The following is a 23,629-nucleotide window of genomic DNA, read 5'->3' as shown; positions in this document are numbered from 1 at the left end:
ATATGGAAAACCCGAAAGACTCCACCCCCAAACTTCTAGAATTCATAAAGCAATTCAGTAATGTGGCAGGATACAAAGTCAATGTCCAGAAATCAGTGGCTTTCTTATACACTAATAATGACAATACAGAAAGGCAAATTAGAGAATCGATTCCATTTACTATAGCACCAAGAACCATAAGATACCTGGGAATAAACCTAACCAAAGAGGTTAAAGATCTGTACTCGAGGAACTACAGAACACTCCTAAAAGAAATTGAAGAAGACACAAAAAGATGGAAGACCATTCCATGCTCTTGGATCGGAAGAATAAACATCGTTAAAATGTCTATACTGCCCAGAGCAATCTATACTTTTAATGCCATTCCAATCAAAATTCCACCAGTATTTTTCAAAGGTTCGGAGCAAATAATCCTAAAATTTGTATGGAATCCAAAGAGACCCCGAATTGCTAAGGAAATGTTGAAAAACAAAAATAAAACTGGCGGTATCACGTTACCTGATTTCAAGCTTTACTACAAAGGTGTGATCACCAAGACAACATGGTACTGGCATAAAAACAGACATATGGACCAGTGGAACAGAGTAGAGAGCCCAGATATGGACCCTCAACTCTATGGTCAAATAATATTTGACAAAACAGGAAAAAATATCCAGTGGAAAAAAGACACTCTCTTCAATAAATGGTGCTGGGGAAACTGGACAGCTATATGTAGAAGAATGAAACTCGACCATTCTCTTACACCGTACACAAAGATAAACTCGAAATGGATAAAAGACCTCAACGTGAGACAGGAATCCATCAGAATCCTCGAGGAGAACATAGGCAGTAACCTCTTCGATATCATCCACAGCAACTTCTTTCAAGATATGTCTCCAAAGGCGAAGGAAACAAAAGTGAAAATGAACTTTTGGGACTTCATCAAGATCAAAAGCTTCTGCACAACAAAAGAAACAGTCAACAAAACAAAGAGGCAACCCACGGAATGGGAGAAGATATTTGCAAATGACAGTACAGACAAAAGTTTGATATCCAGGATCTATAAAGAACTCCTCAAACTCAACACACACAAAACAGACAATCATATTAAAAAATGGGCAGAAGATATGAACAGACACTTCTCCAATGAAGAATGGAAAATGAAAAATGTTCATCATCACTAGCCATCAGGGAGATTCAAATCAAAACCACATTGAGATACCACCTTACACCAGTTAGAATGGCCAAAATTAGCAAGACAGGAAACAACGTGTGTTGGAGAGGATGTGGAGAAAGGGGAACCCTCTTCCACTGTTGGTGGGAATGCAAACTGGTGCAGCCACTTTGGAGAGCAGTGTGGAGATTCCTCAGGAAATTAAAAATAGAGCTTCCCTATGACCCTGCCATTGCACTGCTGGGTATTTACCCCATAGATACAGATGTAGTGAAAAGAAGGGCCATCTGTACCCCAATGTTTATAGCAACAATGGCCACGGTCGCCAAACTGTGGAAAGAACCAAGATGCCCTTCAACGGATGAATGGATAAGGAAGATGTGGTCCATAAACACTATGGAGTTTTATGCCTCCATCAGAAAGGATGAATACCCAACTTTTGTAGCAACATGGACGGGACTGGAAGAGATTATGCTGAGTGAAATTAGTCAAACAGAGAGAGTCAAATATCATATGGTTTCACTTATTTGTGGAGCATAACAAATAATATAGAGGACAAGGGTGGATGGAGAGGAGAAGGGAGTTGAGGGAAATTGGAAGGGGAGGTGAGCCATGAGAGACTACGGACTCTGAAAAACAACCTGAGGGTTTTGAAGGGGCGGGGGGTGGGAGGGTGGGGGAACCAGGTGGTGGGTATTAGGGAGGGCACAGATTGCATGGAGCACTGGGTGTGGTGAAAAAACAATGAATACTGTAATGCTGAAAATAAATAAAAATTAAAAAAAAAAGACTTCTGGAAGGAAAAGTGCTTCTTCCTGTTTCTCAGGGTCTTGTTGCTGGGCAAGCTCTGGGCCTGGTCAATGGCCTTTGGGGGAGATGTGGGGGAGATGGCCCAGGTGGTCTCCACTTCAGGGGCCACAGCCTAGCCCCTCTCCATGGCCTTTTCCCAGGCAGGTGCCTCCTTCTCTGTCAGGCAGGCCTGGCTTCAGGGTCGTGAGTAGCTGTGGGGGCTCTTCCTTCTGGGCTGCAGGGAGACGCGCCCTGCTCCTGGAGGCTGTGGGCTCCTCCTGCTTTGGGCCTCTGCTCTGCCACTGGCCTGCAGTGGTGCCTTTACTTGCCAGTGATGGGACCAGTGCGGAAACAGAAGGGGTGCGTGACAGCACCAGAATAATGCACCACTAGAACCGATGGGGGAGGCTTAGTCTTCTTTTTCGTTTTGTTTTGTTTTTAGAAACGTTGTTAGGATGTATTTTGTGAGGCCGATTTATAACATTACAGGTCTTGATTAAGAATGAAAGAGGGGAAAAAACCCACAAAAAAATAATACCAAGATTTTTAAAAAGATCATAGTCTTAGGAGCTAATTTAACTTATGGGAAATTTTCACTTACCTCCTGTTGGCTGTACCAGTCAGTGATAATATGTCTGTTTCAAATTCAATTATTTTCCTAAAAATATCTTTGTTCAGGCTAATTCTCCTATTTGCAAGTTCATTTGTTTTCATTTATTTACTATATATTTTGCCAGAGAGAATTATTACTACTTTAAAGTGATCACATTCATATGACCATAGTATCATTTAGTGTGGACCTTAGTTTAATTTACCATAAATTGAGAAAAAGAAGTACATTGATGCATGCAGATATCACCCATTGTTTAAAATATCACTTCCAGGGGTGCCTGGGTGGCTCAGTGGGTTAAAGACTCTGCCTTCAGCTCAGGTCATGGTCCCAGGGTCCTGGGATCCAGCCCCACATTGGGTTCTCTGCTCGGCGGGGAGCCTGCTTCATCCTCTCTCTCTCTCTGCCTGCCTCTTTGCCTACTTGTGATGTCTGCCTGTCAAATAAATAAATAAATAAATCTTTAAAAAAATAAAATATCACTGCCACCACATTTACTACAATTTCATAATAGATTAGAAGGGACAACACCAATTCTTTCTAGAATTCTATTGTGTTTTATGTTGAATGTAAAGTCTCCTTCATCTTTTTTAAAATGAAACAAATATGAAAATAATTTACTTACTTTTTAACATTTAATTATATATCTATATGAACGTATGAAATATTGAACATATTTATCTTCAAACTGACTTTGACAAATGAGATTTTCCTTTGGATTCCCATACTTAATTAAATGCTTGAATGTACCAATGGTTAATTCTAATACTTTATTAAAATAGTTTTTTATTAATACTAATTAAAATAATCTTAAGCATTTGGAGAAATATCTCAACCTTAAATAATAAACAATAAAAATGCCATAAGACATATACTGTTGATTATCTTGCAAAGAAACAAACATACTGGTTTGGAGAGCTGACATTGGTCCCCCCACCATCCTATGAATGAAGTCATTTTTCTGAATAGCCCTCTTTGAATATTTTTCAAACCAATGTGTATCCTTTTTTCTCATCCCTGCCCTTAACATTTTAGATAACTCCGTAAAATCCTAACAGCAACCATTTTTAAAAAAAGATTTTATTTATTTATTGGACAGACAGAGACCACAAGTAGGCAGAGAGGCAGGCAGAGAGAGAAAGAGGAGGAAGCAGCCTCCCCAGTGAGCAGAGAGCCCGATGTGGGGCTCGATCCCAGGACCCCGGGATCATGACCTGAGCTGAAGGCAGAGGCTTTAACCTACTAAGCCACCCAGGCACCCCTCCTAACAGCAATAATGATTTCAGGACATCTTTGTAGATTAAGGAGAATACCTGGTATTTTAGTGTGTATTCATTTGAGAAGGTCCACAGAGACATCAATAAGGTGACAATACCAATTGGTCAGCATGTCCCTGGGACAAAGATTAGAAGTGAGTTCTGACACTTTGTGCAGCTCCTTTAATAGTTGAGTTAAAGGTTAACTCAGAGTGTAAACATATATATCTATTCAGGTGTTTGAATATTCTGTCTCTCATGTATAAGTTCTTTCTATATTTTGGATATTAATTCCTTATTGGGTATATCATTTGTGAATATCTTCTCCCCATCAGAAGTTCTGTCGATTGGTCCCTTTGCTGTGCAGAAGCTTCTCATCTTGGGAAACAGTCGTTCATTTTTGCTTTTGTTTCACTTGCCTTTAGAGACGTGTGTTGCAAGAAGTTTCTGTGGCTGAGATTGAAGAGGTTGCTGCCTGGGTTCTCCTCTAGGATTTTGAGGGATTCCTGTCTCACATTGAGATATTTCATCCGTTTTGAATTTATCATTGCAGATGGTGTAAGAGAAGGTCCAGTGTCATCTTTCTGTATGTTAATGTCCAATTTTCCCAGCACCACTTATTGAAGACGCTGCCTTTTTTTCCCCATTGCATATTCTTTCCTGCTTTGTCAAAGATTATTTGACCATAGACATGAGCATCCATTTCTGGGGTCTCTATTTTGCTCCAGTGAGCGAAGGGTCTGTTTTTGTGCCAATACCATGCTGTCTTGATGATCACAGCTTTGTTAACTGGCTTGAAGTCAGGCATTGTGATGTGCCCAGCTTTGGTTTTCTTGTGCAACAATCCTCTGGCTATTCAGGATCCTTTCTGGCTACATGGAAATTTTAGGACTGTTTGTTTTAGGGCTGTGAAAAGTTTTGAGGATATTTTGATAGGGATTATGTTGAATGTGTAGATTGCTCTGGACAGCATATAGCATTTGTACAATGTTGATTCTTCCAATCCAGGATCATGGGATGTTTTCCCATCTCTTTGCATCTTCCTCAGTGTTCTTCCTCAGTGTTCTGAAGTTTATAGAGTAGAAATCATTTACCTCTTTGGTTAGGTTTATTCCTAAGCATCTTATGGGTTTGGCTGCTATGGTTAGTGGAATTGACACCTTAATTTCTCTTTCTCTATTCACATTGTTAGTGTATAGAATAGCAAGAGATTTCTGTGCTTTGATTTTGGAATCCTGCACATTGCTGAATTTCTGTTTGAGTTCAAGTAATTTACGGGTGGAGTCTTTTGGGTTTTCCAAATAAAGTATATTGTCATATGCAAAGAGAGATGGTTTGCCTTCTTCTATGAAAACGAATCCCTTTTGTTTGTTATTGTTGTCCAAATGATGAGGCTAGGACTTCTGATTCCATGTTCAACAAAGGTAGTGAAACTGGGCATCCCTGTCATGTTTCTGACCTTAAGGGAAAAGCCCTCAGTTTTTCCTCATTGAGAATGATATTTGTTGTGGGCTTTTCATCGACAGCTTTTATAATATGAGATATGTTCCCTCTATCCCTATATTTTGAGGAGTTTTAATCATGAGAGGATGTTGTATTTTGCCAAATGCTTTTTATGCATCAAATGAGACGATGCTATGGGCCTTGTCTTTCTTTGGATTATATGACCAATCACATCTATTGATTTGTGAATGTTGAACCTCCCTTGCCTCCCATGAATAAACCTCACCTAGTGGTGGTGAATAACCCTTTTCATGGACCATGGAAACCTACTGGCTTGTATTTTGTTGAATAATTTGGTATTAGTGCTCACTAGGTTTATTCATCTGTAATTCTCCTTTTTCATAGGGCCTTTGTCTGCTTGGGGATCAAGGTAATGCTCAGCCTCTGAAAATGAGTTTGGAAACTTCCCTTCCAGTTATATTTTTTGGAAACAGGTTCAGTAGAATAGGTATGATTTTTTCTTAAACTGTTTGGTAGAATTCCCCTGATAAGGTATCTGGCCCTGTACTCTTGCTTTTTGGGGGAGGATTTTGGTTCCTGATTCAATTTCCTTGCTGGTTATAGGTCTGTTCAGATTGTTTATTTCTTCGCATTTCAGACATGGTAGATTACAAGTTTCCAGGAATGCATCTGTTTCTTCCAGATGGCCTAATTTGTTGGCATATGGTTGATAATATGTTCTAACAATTCCCTCTTTTTTTGCATTGGTCGTGATCTCTCCTCTTTCCTTCCTGATTTTATTAATTTAGGTCATTTCCCTTTTCTTTTGGCTACATCTGGCGAGAGGTTTTTCTATCTCCTTAATTGGTTCCAAGAACCAGCTTCTAGTTTTGTTGGTGGGCTCTCCTGTTCTACTAGTTTCTATTTCATTGAATTCTGCTCTAATATTTATTATTTTTCTTCTCCTGCTTGGTTTCAGCTCTATTTGCTGTTCTTTTTCCAGGTGTAAGTTTAGTTTGTGCATTTGGGATTTTTCTAATTTTTTGAGAGAGCCTTGTATGGTTATGTAATTCCTTCTAAAGACCAACTTTTCAGGATCCCATAGGTTCTGAAGCAATGTATTTTCATTTTCATTAGTTGAAATGAATTGTTTAAGTTCCTCTTTAATTTTCTGGTTTACTCAATCATTCCTTGCCAGGATGCTCTTTGACCTCCAAATGTTTGAATTCCATCCAAAATCACTCTTCTAATCGGATTCCAGTTTCAAAGCATTATTGTCCGAAAAAACGCAGAGGAATATCTCAGAATTTTGATATTGGTTGAGACATGATTTGTGACCCATTATGTGATTTTTCAAAAGATTTTTATTTATTTATTTGGCAGAGAGAGATCACAAGTAGGCAGAGAGACAGGCAGAGAGAGAGGATGAAGCAATCTCTCTGCTGAGCAGAGAGTCCAAGGCGGGGTTTGATCCCAGGACCCTGAGAAAATGACCCAAGCTGAAGACAGAGGGCTTAAGCCACTGAGCCACCCAAGCATGCCCCTGATCTTTTTTTTTTTTTAATTTTTATTATGTATTGTTAGTCACCATGCAGTACATCATTAGTTTTTGATGTAGAGTTCTTAAGCTCGTGGTTTAAGTAAAACAACAAGTTCTCCATTCAGTATGTGCCCTCCTTAATGACCACAACAAGCCTTACCAATCTCCCCAACCCCTTCCCCTCTGAAACCCTCTGTTTCTTCAAGTTTAAATTGTGTTGTGGTTCATCTCGCCCTCCAATATCCCCACTTTCCCTTTTCTCTTCCTTCTCCTAATGTGCTCCACGTAATTCCTTATGTCCTACAAGTAAGTGAAACCATATCATGATTGACTTTCTCTTTTTGACACCTTATAATCAGCATAATTTCCTCCACTTCATTCCGTGTTGATACAAAAATGGGGTATTTCTCCTGTGTAATATTCCATTGTATATGTGGACCACATCTTCTTTATCCGTTTGTCTGTTGAAGGCCACCTTGATTCTTTCCACAGTTTGGCTATTGTTGTCATTACTGCTATGAACACTGAGGTCCATATGACCCTTTTTTTCATTACTTCTGTAGCTTTGTTGTAAATAACAAGTAGTGCAGTTGCAGGGTCAGAGGGTAGATCTATTTTTAATATTATGAGGAATCTCCACACTGTTTTCCAAAGTGGCTGCACCAACTGGCATTCCCATCAATGTTATAAGAGGCCTCCCTGTTCTCTACATCCTCTCCAGTATTTAGTGTTTCTCGCCTTGTTGTTGAAATTCTAAATGGTAAAAGGTGGTATCCCAATGTGGTTTTAATATTAATTTCCCCCACAGCTAATGATGATGAACATGTTCTCATGTGTCTGTTAGCCATTTGTTTGTCTCCTTTGGAGAAGTGTTTGTTCATGTCTTCTGCCCTTTTTTTTGACTTTATGATCTGTTTTCTTGTTGTGGAGTTTGAAAAGTTCTTTATATATCTGGAATATCAGCCCTTTGTCTGTAGTGCCATATGCAAATATCTTGCCCCATTCCATGGGTTGCCTCTTTGTTTTTGTCTTTTTTTTTTTTTTGAGTGTTCCTTTGCAGTATAGCTTTTTATCTTGACGATAAGCCAAACATTCATTTTCACTTTTCTTTCCCTTCCCTTGATGATGTTTCTTGAGAGATGGTTCTGTGGCCGATGTTGAAAGAGTTACTGCCTGCGTTCTCCTCCAGGATTTTGATGTATTCCTGCCTCCCATTGAGGTTATTCATGAATTTTGAGTTTATTTTTGTTTTTGGAGAAAGAGAATGGACAAGTTTCACTCTTCTGAACATAGCTGTCCAATTTTCCCAGCACCATTAATTGAGGAGACTCTCCTTTTTTTTCCACTGGATATTTTTCCTGCTTTGTCCAATATTAGTTGACCATAGAGTTAAGCATCCATATCTATACTCTCCACACTCTTCCATTGGTCTATGTGTCTGTTTTCATGCCAGTACCACGCTGTCTTAGTGATCACAGTTTGTAATACTTTGGAAGAAACCTAACCAAAGAGGTAAAGGATCTATTCTTGAGGAACTACCTAACACTCATGAAAGAAAATAAAGAAGACAGAATAAGATGGAAAAAAAAAAAAAAACCTTACATGCTCTTGGATTAGAAGAATAAACATTGGGGTGCCTGGGTGGCTCAGTGGATTAAGCCGCTGCCTTCGGCTCAGGTCATGATCTCAGGGTCCTGGGATCAAGCCCCGCATCGGGCTCTCTGCTCAACCGGGGGCCTGCTTCCTCCTCTCTCTCTGCCTGACTCTCTGCCTACTTGTGATCTCTCTTTCTCTGTCAAATAAATGAATAAAATCTTAAAAAAGAAAGAAGAATAAACATTGATAAAATATCTATGCTGCCCAGAGCAACCTATGCTTTCAACCCCATCTGGATGAAAATACCATCGGCGTTTTCCAAATTGCTGGAACAAGCAATCCTAAAATGTGCATGGAACCAGAAAAGACCCTGAATCTCCAACGAAATATGGAAAAAAGAAATTAAAGCTGGGGGCATCTCATTGCTTGATTTCAAGGTTTATTACAAAGCTGTGATCAATCAGTATGTGATGTATTCTGCAGAAAGTTATGTTTGCACTTGATAACAATGGCATTCTGTGGTTTTAGGACTGAATGTTCTGTTTTTACCTTTGAAGTCGAACTGTTCCAGGGTGTCATTCAAAACTCTTGTTTCTTTTTGAACAATCTTCTACTTAGGAGATCTATTTCTGTGAGTGGAGTGTTGGGGTTTCTACCTATTCATGTATCATTATTATGAATAGGATTCTTTATTTTGTTTAATTATTGGTTTATGTAGTTGGCTGCTCCCATGTTCGGGGCATAGATATTTACAGTTGCTAGATTTTGTTGTTAGATAGACCCTTGAGGTCTGATATTGTATCCCTTTACACCTCTTATTACATTCTTTGGTTTATAATCTAACTTCTCTGATATGAGAATTGCTACCCCAGCTTTCTTTTGAGGTCCTTTCGAATGAGGAATAGTTCTCCATCCCCTCACTTTCAGTCTGGAGGTGACTTTAGGTTCAAAATGAGTGTCTTGTATACAACATATGGATGGGTCTTGTCTTTTTTTCAAATCTGAAACCCTACAAAATTTCATGGGAGTATGAAGACTGTTTATGTTTTCAGTAACTATCTACATGTAGGACATTCTTGCCACCATGTTGCCTGTGAAGTCCTGGTTTCAATAGATTGTGTCTATAAATTTCTGGTCTGTATTACTCTTTGTGTCTTTCTTCTTTCATAGAATCTCCCTTCATATTTCTTGCAGAGCTGGCTTGGTGGTCACATATTCTTTCAGTTGCTATGAGTCCTGGAAGGTCCTTGTCTCTCCATCCATTCTGAATGGCCGCCTTGATGGATAACATATTTTTGGTTGCGTGATCTTCTCATATAGTACCCTGAATATGCCTTGTCACTCCTTTCTGGCTTGTCAGGGATTTTTGTGGACAGGTCTGCTGTTATTCTAATGTTCCTCCCACTGTTCATAATACATCTATTCTCCCTAGCAGCTATCAAGATAGCTTCCTTGGCTCTAAGGTTTGCAAGTTTCATTATTATATGCCAGGATGTTGGTCCATTTTTATTGATATTTGGAGGTATCCTCTCTGCCCCATGGAGAGGGATGCTTGTTTCCGTCCCCAACTTAGGGAAGTTCTCTGCTATGATTTGCTCAAATATACCTTCTAGTTTTTCCAAATTGGGCCATTTTATGGCATCTTTGTTCTCTCTAAGTCTGTTCTCATGAGCCTCTAGCTGTTTGTCCCTATCCTCCTCCACTTCCTTTCTTTCTATCAGTCTATCTCCTCACTCACAAATTCGTTTTTCTACCTCCTTTACCCTGGATGTTTGAGTTTCCAGGTTGACTGCATCTCATTCATAGCATTTTTAATGTCATCCCAATTAGATCTCATTTCTGCCCTTCTAGATTTTATGTTGTCTCTAATGTTTTTATCAATCCGAGTTATTGACTTTGTGACTGCTACCCCAAATTCCATCTCTGATATCTTGCTACATCTATGCCCATTAAATCTGCAGCAAGGACCACTGTCTCTCATTCTTCCCTTGGTTGTGCTTTCCTTCCCCTCATCATTCTGCTGAAGGCTGGTTGAGGGAATATACAAAGTCCAAATATAAATCACAACCCACGCAAAGTGCACCTATGAAAAATCCAAAGTGTTCAGAAGTTAACACTGATACACCATGAAAGCCATCATGATCCAAAACAATACAAAAGAGAGAACAGAGGAAAAAGGGGGGGGAAGAGGGAGCGAGGTGAGAAATTATAATCTCTCAGGGTGGAAATAGCAGGGTTACCTGCCAGTTCCTGCTTGATTTTTGGTATTAAATTCACTGTATCCCAAAATTGCAAAGAAGCCAGAAGTTAGATATACAGCAAGATAAAGTTGAATAGAGTGAAACCTGGGCTGATATATGGCATGACTCTAAAAGCCATATATGTCAAAAAGAAAAGAAAATGTAAGGAGGGAGGGGCAAGATGGCAGAGAAGTAGGAGACTGTTTTCCAACTGGTACCCTTAATTAAGCTAAATATCTACAAGAACGCACTGAACACCCATGAAATCAGCCTGAGATGTAAAATTGTACACTTCTGGATCTCGACAGGGGCAGGAGATCCTCAGTGGAGAGGTGCAGTGGAGTGAGAGCACTCAGACTGATATTGGAGGGACTATCAGAAGAGGAAGGGAACCACCAGAAGTGACCCATTGGAAAGTAATGCTCCCATATGAATGTGCCCTGTGTGCGGACCAGCGTGAACTTGGAGTCTAGCTAAAAGCACTCAAAAAGAACAAAGGGTCTTAAGAGGCATTTGCTGGAATTGGGCAGCCCCTGGCTTTATATATTCAGCTCTACATCCTCTCAATCACCACTCACCAAAATAACTAGGAGGAGGAACACCCAAGTGATGAAAATTCAGAGACTGTGACCTCTGTCACAGAACTATTAGGTATGGACATAAACAATATGTCAGAAAGGGAATTCAGGGTAACAATTATCCAGGCAAAGGCTAGGCTGGAGTATACCCTTAGAGACAAATTAGAAACTCTAAATATGGAAGTGAGGGCTGATCTTGCAGTACTAAAAATGCTATTAATGAGGTCCAATCTAATCAAAATAATTTAACACCTAGGACAACCGAGACAGAAGAAAGAATTAGTGATATAAAAGACAAACTGATATGGAAGTCGGATCCGGTGGAGGTCTGGAACAAACAGCTTAGAAGCCATGGAAACAGAATTAGGGAAATAAATGATGCCAGGAAACATTCCAACATCAGAATTATTGGGATACCTTAGGGGGTAGAGAAAGAGAGGAAGACTAGAAGATAGAGTTGAACAAATTCTGGATGAAAATTTCCCCAGTCTGGGGAAAGGAACAAGTGTTCAAATCCTTGAGGCAGAAAGACACCCTCCACGATCAGTGAGTCTAGAATGTCCTCCAGCACTTAATTGTGAAATTCATTATCATAATTTTAGACAGGAGGTCTTAAGGTCAGCTAGTGGGTAGAGATTCTTTACATGGAGAGGAAGAAGAATCAGAATAATGTCATACATAACCACAGAAACCTGGCAAGTCAGAAGGCCCTGGCAAGACATATTCAGGACACTAAATGAGAACAGACATGCAGCCAAGAATGCTTTACCCAGAAAGGCTGACATTAGAATGGATGGAGAGAGAAAGAGCTTTCAAGACTGGCAAAATTTTAAAAATTATATGACCAACAAGCTGGCACTACAGGAAATATTAAGGGGGGTTTCTTTAAAAGATGAGAGAATGCAAGAGTGACATAGAACAGAAATTTACAGAGACAATATACAGAAAGAAGGACTTTATAGGCAACAGGATGTCAATAAAAACTTATCTTTCAATAATTACTCTCAACTTGAATGGCCTAAAAGCTCCCATAAACCCACACAGCGTACCGACTGGATAAAACAGTAGGACCTGTCCATATGCATTCTACAAGGGACACATGTGGTACCTAAAGATACATCCAGATGGCGAGTGAAGGGATGGAGAGCCATTTTCCATTTTAAGGGGCCTGAAAAGAAAGTTGGGGTTGATTATCATATCAGATTAATTAGATCTTAAGCTAAAGTCTGTAGTCAGAGATACAGAAGGACACTACATCATTCTTAAAGGGTATATCCTCCATGAAGATCTAACAACTGTAAATATCTATGCCCCCGACATGGGAGCAAACAGCTACATAAACCAACTCTTAATCAAAATAGAGCCATATTGATATGAATACTTTCATTGTAGGGGATCTTAACACACCAATCTCATCAGTAGACAGACCATCTATGCAGAAAATCAACACAGAAACAAGATCTTTGAATGACATATTAGACCAGATGGTGCTCATAGACATATACAGAACATTCCACCCTCAAACAACAAAATATACTTCTTGAGCACTCCTGAAACTTTCCTCAGAATAGACCACATACTAGGTTACATGTCAGGGCTCAACTGTTACCAAAAGATTGAGAATATTCCCTACATTTTCTCCGACCACAACGAACTCACCCACAAGAAAACATTTGGAAGGAATTCAAACACTTGGAAACTAAGGACTATCTTTCTCAAGAATATTTGGGTTAACCAGGAAATCAAAAAAGAACTTCAACAATTCATGGAAACCAATGGGAATGAAGACACATCAGTCTAAAATCTATGAGATATGGCAAAGGCAGTCCTTAGTATTAAGTGCTAAGGGAGAAATATGTAGCTGTCCAAGCCCACTCAAAAAAAAAAAAAAAAAAGAAAAGAAAGAAAAAAAAAAGGAAAACCCCAAATACACCAACTCCCTTTACACCTTAAAGAACTCGAAAATTAACAACAAATTATACCAAATGCATGCAAAGGCAGGGAACGAATCAAGATTAAAGCAGAGATCCAGTTAGAAACTAGAGATACAGTAGAATACATCAATGAAACTAGAAACTGGTTCTTTGAAAGAATCAATAAGATTGATCAACCACTGGCTAAACTATTCTAAAATAAAAGAGAGAGGTCCTGTATTAATAAATTTATGAATGAAAGAGGAGAGATCACGACTAACACCAAGGAAATAGAAACATCAGACATTATGATCAGCAAATATATGCCAATATGTTAATCAAACCAGAAGAAATGGAAAATGACTCAGCCTTAGAAAAGGATGGGATTTTTGTCCTTTGGAGCATGGATGGACCCAGAGGGCATACACTAAAGTGAAATAGGTAAGACAGGAAGGACAAACACTATAGGATTTCACTCCTGTCTGAATTCTGAAAAGCAAAACAAATGAATAAAGGAACAAAAAGCAGAATCAGAATGTCAATATATATATAACAAAGAGATGGTTCTCATAAAGGAAGTAAGGGGGGTATTGAAATAGGTGAAGGGGTTTAGGAGACACAGTCTTCCCACTGTGGGTTGAATGAGTCATGGGGATGAAAGGTACAACATAGGGAATATGATCAACTGTATTGGATTAGTGACTCTGGTGATTGATGGGAGCTACAGTTGTGGTCATTATAAGGTAAAAACTTGTCAAATCGTTATAATGTTCACCTGAAGTTAAAAGACTATTGTGTGTCAACTATGTTTCAAAAAATAATAATGAGTGAAAAAGTATACATATATAACAGGAATGGGTTTGCCTGAGAATGACAGAATCCCAAAGCTAATCCAGCTAGAATTATCCTCACTCCACAAGTCCAAGTGTGAAAGGTAACTCTTGGAGAGACCCCACTCTTCACTTCTGTGGTAATTAACTTCTAGTTCACTTCTTTGCAGATTTTTGTTTTGGCTTCTATTTCCAGCTTTTTCCTGTGTGTCCCTTTGGTTGGTGTTCAGTCCAAGGCCGCATTCTCTTCTTCTCATCATGGTCCACACAGGGAAGCCCTTCTACTCCTGTTTTCTGAGATTACCCCTCTGCTCTTCTTCTTCTCTCCCCTGAGCTCTAGAGCCTGTGTATCTGCATGGGGATGAGACAGTTCCATCTGGCATCTCACTCTTTCAACAAGTAATTTATGGCAGTTTCCTATGTGCTGGTGGGGTAGAGCTATGGAATGCTCCTGACAACATTATTTTTCTTTTAAGTTTCAGGGATACAATTTGGTGATGGCTCAGTAGCATATAATACCTAGTGCTCATTTCATCAAATGCCCTCCATAATGCCCATCCCCCAGTTACCCCATATCCAAGCTACCTCCTCTCCAGCAACCCTCAGTTTGTTTTCTAGTGTTGAGTTTCTTATGGTTTGCCTCCCTCTCTATATGCATCTTGTTATATTTTTTTCCCTTCCCCTATGTTCACTGGTTTTGTTCTTATATTACACTTATGGGAGAAATCATATGGCATTTGGCTTTCTGTGAGTGACTACTTTCCCTTACTATTATGCCCTCTAGTTCCATCCTCATCCTTACAAATGACAAGATTTCAGTTCTTTAGTTGCTGAGTAAAATTCCATTGTACCTGGGTACCACATATTCTTTATCCAGACTTTTAAAATGTTCTGATTTTGTACCCAGCTGTTTACAATACTTTGCGATATCTTCCGTAAGCAGACTCCCTCCACTCCACGGTATCCTCAGCTATACCAAACCAGATTCAAGTCTCCATCCTCCTGCCTTCCAAATGGTGGTCATTTTTTCTTCCTGTAGCCTTGCAGCATTTATTTATTTATTTATTTATTATTTATTTATTTTTGCCTCGCAGCATTTATATGATCTAAAGGCGGGTAATACTGGTAACTCAGTCAGGTTTTCATTTGCTTTTTTTATCATGGCTAGAGAATTTGAACATGTTTTTTTCTTATGCTTATTTGCCATCTGCATGTTCTTTTAGATGTAATGTTTGTTCATGTCTTTCTGTCCATTTTTGTTTAGATAGTTTGGGTTTTTTTTTTCGATTAAATATTGATAGTTCTTTACATGCTTTCTATAGAAATTCTTTGGCAGATATGTGGTTTGCTAATATGGTCACGTAGTTTATAACTTGTATTTTTTTGATCCTAATATGAGCAATATTCTTAGTAGAGGACAAGTTTTCAGTATTGCTAAAGTCCTGTTTATCAAATGTTTTCTTTTATGCAGTGTGCTTTTAGTGCTGTGATTAAGAACCCCCCAATCCCTAGGTCCTGCAGATATTCTTCTGGGCATCCTTTTTAATGGTTTTATACTTGTATTCTTTATTTTAATTCAATGATGTCATAAATTTGAGTTCGCTGTTTTATAAGGGTGTAGGTTAGGTATAGGTACGTTGAATTGCTTTGGTTTTGTTTCCATGCCAGTGGGAGTTTAATGGCTCTGAAAATTTTTGTTAAAAAAAAAAAAAACTGTCCTTCTCCTTATGTGCATTATTGTCAGAAATCAGTAAGTCATACTGGCATAGGTCTACTTCTGGATCTTTCCAACTCTTTTATTGATCATTTCCTCCTCCAGGCCTCAGAAGGAACACACTGATTGCTCCCATTTAATTCCTTTTCTCCTCCTCCTCCTCCTTCTTTTACACATTTATAACTTTTTAACATCTTACATTGACTTTATTCTTTTCAGTATTCCAAGATTCATTGTTTATGCACCACACCCTGTGTTCCATGCTAGAAAAACCCTCCTTAATAGCCAACACAAGGCTCACCCATCCGTCCACCCCCTCCCTTCAAAACCCTCTGCTTGTTTCTCAGAGTCCACAGTCTCTCATGGCTCATACCCCCTCTGACTTCCCCCACTTTAGTTTTCCTTTCCTTCTCCTAATGTCCTCCATGTTATTCCTCATGCTCCATAAGTAAGTGAAACCATATGATAATTGACTTTCTCTGTTTGACTTAATCCGCTCAGCATAATCTTCTCCAGTCCCATCCATGTTCATACAAAAGTTGGGTATTCATCCTTTCTGATGGCTGCATAACATTCCATTGTATATATGGACCACATCGTCTTTATCCACTTGTCTGTGGAAGGGCATCTTGTCTCTTTCCACAGTTTGGCAATTGTGGCTACTGCTGCTTTGAATGTTGGGGTACAGATGGCCCTTCTTTTCACTACATCTGTATGTTTGGGGTAAATACCCAGGAGTGCAATTCCAGGCTCATAGGGTAGCTCAATCCTTAATTTTTTGAGGAATCTCCACGCTGTTTTCCAAAGTGGCAGCATCAACTTGCATTCCCACCAACAGTGTAAGAGGGTTTCCCTTCCTCCACATCCCCTCTAACCTTGTTTACTGTCCTGTTGATATTGGCCATTCTAACTGGTATAAGGTGGTATCTCAATGTGTTACCTTTTAAAGACTTTATTTGTTTATTTATTTGACAGAGAAATAGAGAGACAGAGATCACAAGCAGGCATAGAGATAGGCAGAGACGGAGGGAGGGGGATGCAAGCACCCGCCAAGCAGAGAGCCCAATCCGGCTCCATCCCAGGACCCTGAGATCTTAACATGATCTAAAGCTGAGGCTCAACCCATTGAACTACTCAGGTGCCCCTCAATGTGGTTTTGATTCGAATTTCCCTGATGGATAATGACAATGAACATTTTTTTTCCATGTGTTTCTTTGCCATTTGTATGTCTTCTTTGGAGAAGTGCCTGTTTGTGATGTCTGGCCATTTTTTGACATGATTATCCATTTTTTGGGTGTTGAGTTTGAGGAGTTATTTATAGATCTTGGATCTCAGCCCTTTATCTGTAGTGTCATTTGTGAATACCTTCTCCCATTCTGTGGGTTGCCTTATAGTTTTGTTGACTATTTCCTTTGCTGAACAGAACTTTTGATCTTAGTGAAGTCCTAAGAGTTAATTTTCAATTTTGTTTCCTTTGCCAAGAACCATCAGATACCTTGGGATAAACCTAATGAAAGAGGTAAAGGATCTGTACTCAAGGAACTATAGAACACTAATGAATGAAATTTAAGAAGACAAAAAAATATGGAAAAAACTTTGGTGCTAATGGATAAGACGAATAAATATTGTCAAAATGTCTATACTGTCCAGAGTAATCTATAGTTTCAATGCCAGCCCAATCAAAATTCCAGTGAGATTCTTCAAAGTTCTGGAACAAAAAAATCTTAAAATTTGTATGGAACCAGGGAAGACTCTGAATCGCTAAGGAAATTCATATAGAAAAAGCTGGGGGCATCATGTTGCCTGATGTAGAGCTTTACTACAATGCTGTTATCACCAAGAGAGCATGGTATTGGCACAAAAACAGACACCTGGAGGATTGGAACATAGTAGTGTGCTCAGATATGCACCTGCAACTCTATGGTCAAATCGCCTTCAACATAGCGGCAAAAAATATCCAGTGGAAAAAAGACAGTCTCTTCAATAAATGGTGCTGGGAAAATTGGACAGCTATGTGTAGAAGAATGGAACTAAAGTATTCTCTCAGACCATACACAAAGATAGATTTGAAATGGATGAAGGACGTGAACGTAAGGCAGGAATCTATCAAAATCCTACAGGAGAACATAGGCAGTGACCTCTTCGACATCAGCAACAGCAACTTCTTTCAAGACATGTCTCCAAAGGGAAAGGAAAACAATGCGAAAATGAACTTTTGAGAGTTTATCATTTTTAACTTAAATTCAAATGAGTTATCACATTGTGTATTTTGAGGTTCAGGGGTAGAAGTTAGTGATTCATCAGTTGTATATTGTCCAAACATCTGTCAATGAACACCTGGGATTTTTCCATATTTTTGTAACTGTAGATATTTTGCCCTAAACATCAGGGTGCAGATGCCCCCAGGAAGAAGTAGGTTGTATCCTTTAGATAGGTAATTGTGCAATTCCTTAGTTTAGGGTAGTTCTATTTTTAAATTTTGAGGAACCTCTATATGTTTTCCAGTGTGGCTGTACCAGTTTGAACACCCACCAATCGGTTAGAGGACTCCCCTTTCTCTGCATCGCTGTGGACATCTGTTGTTTCCTTACTTGTTAATTTTAGCCACTCTGACATGTATGAGTTGGTATCTCACTCTGGTTTTGATTGGGATTACCCTCATGATAAGTGATGTTGAGCATTTTTCAAAATGTCTGTAGGCCATTTGTATCTCTTCCCTGGGGAAATATCTGTTCATGTCTTCTACCCATTTCTTGAGTGGTTTATTATTATTTCCGTTGCTGCTGTTGCTGCTGTTTTTGTTGTTGTTGCTGTTGAGTTTGTGAAGTTCTTTATAGGTTTTGGATACTAGCCCTTTATCTGAGAAGTATTTGCAATTACCTTCTCCCATGTCATGGCTTTCCTTTTAGTCTTGTTGATTGTTTCCTTGGCTGTGCAAAAGCGTTTAATCTTGAAGAAGTCCCAATAGTTGATTATTGCTTGTCTTTCCCTTGTCTCCAAATATATATCTAGGAATAATTTTCTGTAGGTGAGCCCGAAGAGGTTGCTGCCTATTTTCTGCTCTAGGATTTTAATGGAGTCCTGACTCAAATTTAGGTCTATCATCCATTTAGTGTTTAACTTGTGTATGTCCTAGAAGAATGTTCCAGTGTCATTCCTGAGTGGGCCTGTCCAATTTTCCCAACACCACGTGTTCAAGAGAATAATGTCTTTTCATTTTTTTTTTCCTTTGGCTCTTCTTTCCTCCTTAGTTGATGATTGGTTGGCCATCAAGTGGATGGTCCATTTCTGGGCTCTCCATTCTGTTCCATGGATCTATGCGTCTACTTCTGTGCTAGTTCCATGCTGTCTTGCTGACTACAGCTTTGTAATACACCTTGAATACATCGTGATGCCCCAGGTTTGGTTTCCTTTTTCAGTGTCCCTCTGGCTATTCAGGGTCTTTTCTGATTCCATACAAATTTGAGGTTTCTTTCTCCAGCTCTGTGAAAAATGCTGATGGTATTTTGATAGAGATTACTTTGAGTATCTAGAATATTGGGTAATACAGATATTTTAACAAAATTTTTCTTCCAATCCATGAGCATGGAATGTTTTCCCCTGTGTATGTGTCTTTCTCCATTTCTTTCATAAGTGTTCTATAGTTTTCCGAGTCCATCTCTTGACTGCTTTGGTAGGTTTATGCCTCAGTATCTTAGAGCTTTTAATGTAATTGTCAGTTGGATCAGTTTCTTGATATCTCTTACTCCTGCTTCATTGTTAGTGTATAGAAATACAACTACCTTCTGTACATTGATTTCATATTCTGTGGCTTTGCTGGATTCCTCTACCATTTCATGCCATTTTTGGTAGAATCTTTTTTGTCTTCTACACACAGCATCATGTCCTCTCAGGAGGACAGAAGACTGAAAATTTTGATTCCTTCTTTGCTGATTTGGATGCCTTTTCTTTCCTTTAATTGTCTTATTGTTGAGGCTAGGACTTCCAGTACAATATGGAATGACAAGTGTGAGAATGGACATTCCTGTTATGTTTCTGATCTTAGGGGAAAAGCTCTTAATTTTTTCTCTTTGAAAATGAAAATCATTCTCAGCCTTTCTTATATGACTTATGGTATTGAGTAATTTTCCCTCTATTCCGACTCAGGGTGCAATCTTTTCAAGAAGGATGCTGTGGTTTGTCATGTGCCATTTCAGCATCTGTGGAGAAGGTTATATGGTTATTGTTCTTTCTTATATTAATGTGGTGTATCGCAAGGATGGGTTTGCAGATATTGACACATCCCTGCAGGCCAGGGATTAATCCCTCTTGATCGTGCTGAATAATCCTTATAATATACTCTTGGATCTCTTGGCAAGTATCTTTCTGAGAATTTTCACATGCGTCTTCATCAGGTATATTGGCCTATATAATTCTCCCTGATGGTGGAGTATTTGTCTGCTTTGGGGATGCAGGTTATGCTGACCTCTTAGAATAAATTTGGAAGGTTTGTTGGCATACAATTGCTCATCATATTCTCTTACACTTGTTTCTATTTCTAATGGGTTGTTTTTGGTGTCTCCTTTTTCATTCCTGATTTTGTGTGCTTTCTCTTTTTGGTAAGTCTGACTAGGGGTCTCTAAATCTTGTTAATTCTTTCAAAGAACCAACTCTTTGTTTCAATGATCTTTTTTAAGTTCTAGATATTGTTTAGTGCTTTAATCTTTATCATTTCTCTCCACCTGCTCGATTTTGGCTTTCTTTGCTGTTACTTTTCCAGCTCCTTTATGTTACATTGTGTATTTCAGACTTGTTTTGTTTCTAAAAGAAGGCCTGTACTGTTTTATATTTCCCTCTTAGGACAGACTTTGCTGCATCCCAAAGCTTTTGGACTGTTGTGTTTTCCTTTTTATTCACTTCCAAGTATTTTAAACAGTCTTCTTAATTTCCTGGTTGTCCCACTCATTCCTTAGTCTGATGTTCTTTGGCCTCCATGTATTTGCAGCCCTTCCAAATGTTTCCTTTTGGTTGTCAGGTATCTAAGCCATGTGATCTGAAAAATGCATGGGTGTGATCTCACTCTTTGTGTACCAGAGGACAACTGATTTTTGACTTGGTACATGATCCATTCTGGAGAATGTTCCTTGTGCACTTGAGAAGGAGGTATACTCTGTTGTTTTAGGATGAAATGCTCAGAACATCTGCAGGGGTGCCTAGGAAGAGAGGGGCAGAAATTTGGTGGCAAAATTCAGAGAACTGTCCGGAGGGTAGCAGGGCCCCAGGAGCCAGCTCCTCCCCGGTGGCAGGACCTTTGGGTTTCCCTGCTCACTTAGCTATGTCTTAGAGAACAGGCAGCTCTGGGTCTTTTTTTTTCCCAACATAGTTTTCTGCCCTTATGTGCCCTTATGCTGACCCTTTGAAAACAAAAACTAGCATTGTAAACCCAGCTTTCCTAATGAAGTTATCCAAGGCTAGAGCCAACTATCAGATGTTTACCACTAATTAGCTCCAACAACACCCACCCTCCCAGCTGGAGCCCTGGTGGCCTAGGCCCTTTTTCTGCCCTGTTCTCAGAGCAGAGGCTGGCGCCAGTGAAGCAGGCAGCTGCCTTGCCCTGGAGGGCTCTAGGGAGTACACTGATGGTCCCTGAGGGTCTAGCCAGGGCGTCCCAGGCCAAGTGTCCCAGGTAGCTGCTTAAGGAGCATGGGCAGGTACTCCCGGAAATTCTCCTTGGCCAGAATCTTCCAGTACCAGGTGAAGTCGACAGACATTTTGGGGGGCTACTGGGGGGATGGCCATGGAGCAGACAGGAGCAGCTCTGGGCTCTGTGAGCACAGCGACTCTAGACAGGATCCAGGTCCTGGGCAGACCTGAAATGTGCGTCCTCAGGGGGCAGGTCACTGCTGGGTGGCCACAGCTGGATTCCAGGCTTGCACAGAGCTCAGGGGAAGCTCCTTTGCAGCCATCGCTCCTCCCCTCTCCTGTGCGCAGGAGAGTGTTGTTGGAGGGCCAGGTTTTTCACTGTCCTGAGGCCATTTTTATTCAGGATGCTTCCCAAAGAAGGAGGAGATGGGGATGAGGGAGCTTTACTGGTCCCTACTCCTGGGTTCTTGCAGGATTCCTTCCAAAGCCTTGAACTTCTCACATTCAGCAGCCACTTGAGGGTTAAGAGACAATCTCCTGGCCTTTGCTGGAGTGATCAGGAAAGAGGCCACTTTGTCTGAGGCCCCACACCCCTGTGCCAGTTGGGCTGGTGGGCGGCCATGGTCAGGAAAGTGGGGCGGTTGCACTTTGGGCAAGAAAAGTGGGTACTTTCCACATCCTTCCCCCAAATAAAAGCAAATTTGGTGATGATATTGATGAAGTAAGTACGGGTTAAAAGGCTCTCTGGGTGGTGGTTCTGAGGCTGGGTGAAGTTTGAGATCCCCTGCTTTATGCAAAGTAAGCAATGATCAATACACTACGGAAGTTTTTCTCCTTCCCTTTCATCCAGTGGCCACACAGTACTCCACAGTGCTCTGCACTTTGCTTTTTTCACTAAATATATTCTGGAGACGGTGGAGGCTGAGAAAATCAAGGCCATCCCACTTCAGGCTTAGCCTTAGCATAAGGACAGCCATCTTAGCTCTGGCAGCCATCTCAGACCCCTGTGCCCAAGGGCTGAACTTTCCCCCACCCTGCTTTAGTAACCCCCACCCTGCTTTGGTTCCAGGAATCCCCACCCTGCTTTAGTAACAGAAACCCATAAATATCCCTGCCTTAACTAAGCTCGGGGTCCCAGTCCCTACTCTGCTGTGCCGGGTACACTTGTACCAAAGCTTAAGCTTATCAAATAAACCCTCGTGTGACTGCATCGGTGCTTGGCTCCTTGGTGCTTTAAAATTTTTTTAAATATAAACATAAATATATTATGTAGCCGTGCTTTCCCTTTCTTAGATAAATAGTGGTTTATTATATCCACTTTTTATATTTTATTTATTTATTTATTTATTTGAGATACAGAAAGAGAGTGAGGGAGGAGCAGAGAGAGAAGGACAAGCAGACTCCACACTCAGTGCAGAGCCTGACGTGGGCTCAGTCTCAGGACCCTGAGATAATGACCTCAGCAGAAACAATAGTAGGACTCTTAGCTGACTGAATCACCCAGATGCCCCTATCCTTTTTTGTTTTGTTTTGTTTTGTTTTTAACTGAAAAACACTCACAGTATTACAGGGAGAGCTTCCTCCTTCCCTTCTCTGGTGGCACAGTGCTCCATTGTATGGCTGAGCCATAGCTTCTGGAACCCATCCCCTGCTCATGGTTGTTCCCAGTCTTATGCTGCAACAAAGAGTGCTGCTATGAACAGGTTAAGTCTTTTTCTATTTTTGTGAATGTGTCTTCATGATAGATTCTAAGAGTTGGGATTGCTGTGTCAAAGGACATACTCGTGAAGTACTCTCGCTAGATGTTGCTATATTTCCTCCCTGAGCTCGAGGGATTTCCAACATCAACATGTGGATGTGTCTGTTTCCTCACTAATGGATTGTGTGGTCCAAAGATTGGTTTTCGCTGGTTGAAAAGGGGTATCTCAGAATGTTAGGTCCATAATCAAAGGAGGGAGACTGATAAAAAGCCAAGGTCATGCAAAGCTTTATTTCACGCCAGGCATCAAGAATCAAACAGACCTTTTGAGGTTGCCTCTTACATAGAGGGCGACCCCTCCCTGCCTTGCCAACTAACTTTTTTTTTTTTTCAGCATAACAGTATTCATTGTTTTTTCACCACACCCAGTGCTCCATGCAATCCGTGCCCTCCCTAATACCTACCACCTGGTTCCCCCAACCTCCCACCCCCCGCCCCTTCAAAACCCTCAGGTTGTTTTTCAGAGTCCATAGTCTCTCATGGTTCACCTCCCCTTCCAATATCCCTCAACTCCCTTCTCCTCTCCATTTTCCCTTGTCCTCTATATTATTTGTTATGCTCCTCAAATAAGTGAAACCATATGATA

Source organism: Martes martes (genome assembly GCF_963455335.1).
Source record: "Martes martes genome assembly, chromosome: 5".
In the NCBI taxonomy this organism is placed as follows: Eukaryota; Metazoa; Chordata; class Mammalia; order Carnivora; family Mustelidae; genus Martes; species Martes martes.
Note: the sequence above shows the minus strand (reverse complement) of the source record.